We start from the raw sequence: 3,884 nt of genomic DNA, 5'->3' as shown, positions 1-3,884 counted from the left end.
GAGAAATATAAACTGTGCAAAAACATCTCGTTGAAATATATTACAAGAAAGTGTAGTAAAATAAAAAAAATGAAAATTTAGAAATATAAGGATATTCATGTTTTTTTAAAATCTGGTATCACAAGAAAAAATGGAAAGAAAATATTTATGCTTCAACAAACATCATGATTTTCCTAAAAACCATGGTTTCCAAAAGTGAAATAATCTCACAAAATAAAAAAAATTATGCTTACTATAGTGGTCGTTCCCCACTCCCACTCTCAGCTGTGGACCGGAGAAGTTTCTAAAAAAAGCTGCGGAGCGGAGAAAGGAGGAGCGGAGCCGCCGGCGACCTCACCCCACCGCCCCGTCTCCGACAGCCACCCACCGGCGATTCGAGGTCTGTCAACCCAATCTACTCGTTCCTCTCCCTCTCCATCTAAACTAGTAACTCCGTTCTTCTTTTCTCTTCTTAATTTTCCCTAGTTGTAAAAGTAAACCCTAGCTAGATTTCCCCCTCCTAATCAAACCCTAACAATCCTCCCCTGCTGCAGCTGTGGGGAGATAGGTGCTTCTAATGGATGCTACTGCTGAGGTTCCCCAAGGCCAAGGGTAAGATTCCCAATCCAGTTCCTTTCCCTCTGCATTACTTTGTGTACGCTATTATATATGCTCGATGGATGTGCATATGTGTGTGGGATAATGGGAGAAACCAGTTGATTCATTAGTACTCGTTGTATGCTATGCTATTCTATTGATCATGGATGTGCATATGTATGTTGGATGTTTAATTTGCAACTTCCCTGATGTGCATATGTGTGTCCATTGATTACATTTCTTTTCATACCATGGGCGATCCCATTCCCAGCTCGCCGCGTGTGGACCGGAACAGGCGGCGCCGTTCTATGTCGCTGGCCGGCCCGGTGTCCAAGGTGCTTGGCGACGACAACCTCCTCACCGAGATCCTTGTCCGCCTCCCTCTGAAGCCGTCCTCGCTCCCCCATGCGTCTGTCGTATGCAGGCGCTGGGGCAGCATCCTCTCCGACCCCCAGTTCCTCAAACGCTTCATAACAACATAAATATATTTTGTTGGACCTGACTATCAAATTATGGGAGAGGAAATCTAATTGCGATGGTGTTTTCGAATGGGTGCTGCTGCAGAAAACCATTCCACTCGAGGGTATGGTTCCAAGGAGAATGGATTCTGCACTTTTCGTCGGGTATGATGAACGAGTAGATTGGCTTGGCACACAAAAATAAATCTGGAATGAGCTAACAATCTTAAAAGTTTAGCTTTTTTTTTTTTGCCTCGGATGATAGGCGGTGATTCACCGATCTCGTAATTTCTACTGCGATCATGCATACTTCCTCCGTTCGTGAATAAGTGTACATCTAACTTTTGTTCTAAATCAAAGTTTTAAAATTTCGACCAATTTTATAGAAAATAATAGTAACATATATGACATCAAATTGATATATTATCAAAGTATATTTCAAAACGAATCTAGTGGTACTAATTTGATGTCATAAATACTTTTACTTTTTTCTAGAAAGGTGGTCAAAGTTTTAAAATTTTGACTTAAGATAAAAGTTAGATGTACACTTATTCATGGATGAAGGAAGTAGTTATATGGTAAGAATCTTGAAAACATGTCAGCATATAGGTGGCAGTACAAACTAAATGTTCCCTTATTGTTGTTCTCCGTTTGTAGTATTAGCTTGTATACTAGGGTGATTCAGCTTTGGATATTTTTCGTATAATCTGCACTACGGCAAAGTTAATACTTATTGTTAGCGCCGCCTCCTCGCAGCGCCGCTTCTTCTTCTTCCTCACACAACTCTTACTTGTAGTTTCTTTCAAAAACACATATGATGAGAAAACTCAACACATACACACGCACACGCCAAGGAAGACACCAGCACCAGCTTTGCCGAGAGCTTTCCTCCTTGGTCACACAAACACTACATTTTTGCCCAGCCCTTTCGGCTGCCTTTCTCATTCATTTGCTCAATTTATATAGCCAAGTACAAGACTCAACGCACATACTAGCCAGCCGCCATGCCTGGTCACTAACCCAACTAATCTACCTACATGCAGACGCACGTACACCACCCATGCAATCTCTCCACAAGACCGCAGGATTTGGCTGCTAACAAACTCATCGATGCTTATGCGGCCGTTGCGCAACCTCCAACGTCCACACGGCCAGCTCTAAACGACCCGCCATGCATGTAGCTAGCCAGCGACGGCTGCCTGCACAACACCCATATACATGGTTTATCCTAACATACTCCCCCTAAACCATGATGTCGCCGTTGACGGAGTTTTTGCAGCGCCCGTCATTGTCGTCGTCACGGCCGTGACCCAGCCCGCAGACCTGACCCGGCGCACCGACGCCGGTCGCACCGCCGCGGACCCGACCTGGCGCACCGACGCCGGTCGCACCGTGCTCCATCACGACCCGGCAACATACGCCGAGCTCCTTCTCCGCCGGCGACACACGTTTGGCGTCTCTCTACGCCTCGCACGTCCCGTGCGCACCCGACACGCCCGACGAGCCCGACCGCACCAGTGCATCCCGCACGTCCTGCGTGCAACCGACGCGCCCGACGAGCCCGACCGCACTAGACGCTCATCGCGCTCCTCCTCCGCGTCCGCCATGGCAGCCGCCAGCGACAAACGCCAGAACGATGTAGCCGAACTCGAGCACGGACTCGAACACAACGGCAACATATGCCTCCTCCCAACGTCAACTGCAAGCTCGTACGCGCGCCTGCGATCCCTGGCGCGTCCATCGCGCACCCATAACACGCACCGGTCGCGCCCGGCTCATCGCCACGGCTTATTGCCCTGCACCGCTGCGGCCTCAACCGCAGCGCAGCACCTTCATGACGCCCTGCCGTTGTGTGTCGTTGAAGCCGCCACCGCGCAGGTCCTCCGCGGCCTCCTCACCGTGCCGCCGCAGCCACCGCGGCCTCCTCGCCGCGCCGCGCACCCCCATAAACCGACACACGGCCCAGAGCATCGGGCAGCCTCCGGCGAACTCCGCCACCGCTGGCACGCCTCCGGCATGGCGAACCACGCCAAAACAAACTGGCTCTGATACCAATTGTTGGCGCCGCTTTCTCGCAACGCCGCTTCTTCTTCTTCCTCACACAACTCTCACTTGTAGTTTCTCTCAAGAACACACATGATGAGAACACTCAACACATACACACGCACACGCCAAGGAAGACACCAGCACCAGCTTTGCCGAGTGCTCTCCTCCTTGGTCACACAAACACTACATTTTTGCCCAGCCCTCTCGGCTGCCTTTCTCATTCATTTGCTCAACTTATATAGCCAAGTACAAGACTCAACGCACACACTAGCCAACCGCCATGCCCGGCCACTAACCCAACTAATCTACATACATGCAGGCGCACGTACACCACCCATGCAATCTCTCCACAACGACCGCAGGATTTGGCTGCTAACAAACTCATCGATGCTTATGCGGCCGTTGCGCAACCTCCAACGTCCACACGACCAGCTCTATACGACCCGCCATGCATGTTGCTAGCCAGCCACGACTGCCCGCACAACACCCATGTTTGCCTTATGTTGCCACATTATTTTTGTTACAGTTGCCTAACTTGAGTTGCTCAAATTGTTAGCCATACTTTGCCTTGCCTAAGGGAATCTTGCCACATGTGAGGTTCACTGCCCATAAAAAAAATTCTTGCCTTAGGTGTGGCTAAAACCAAACACCCACGTAACTTGGCCAAAGTTGCGTAAGGTGAGGTGTGGCAAAGTGTGGCAATATGTGGCTGAAAACCAAACAGCCCCTTTAGTTCCCCTTGGTTCTGGCTGCCATCTTGACGCTGAGAGATGGGGGACCTCTAATCTTCAAAGCTCCCTTCCC

The sequence above is a fragment of the Triticum aestivum genome, chromosome 6A (genome assembly GCF_018294505.1).
Source record: "Triticum aestivum cultivar Chinese Spring chromosome 6A, IWGSC CS RefSeq v2.1, whole genome shotgun sequence".
NCBI lineage: Eukaryota > Viridiplantae > Streptophyta > Magnoliopsida > Poales > Poaceae > Triticum > Triticum aestivum.
Note: the sequence above shows the minus strand (reverse complement) of the source record.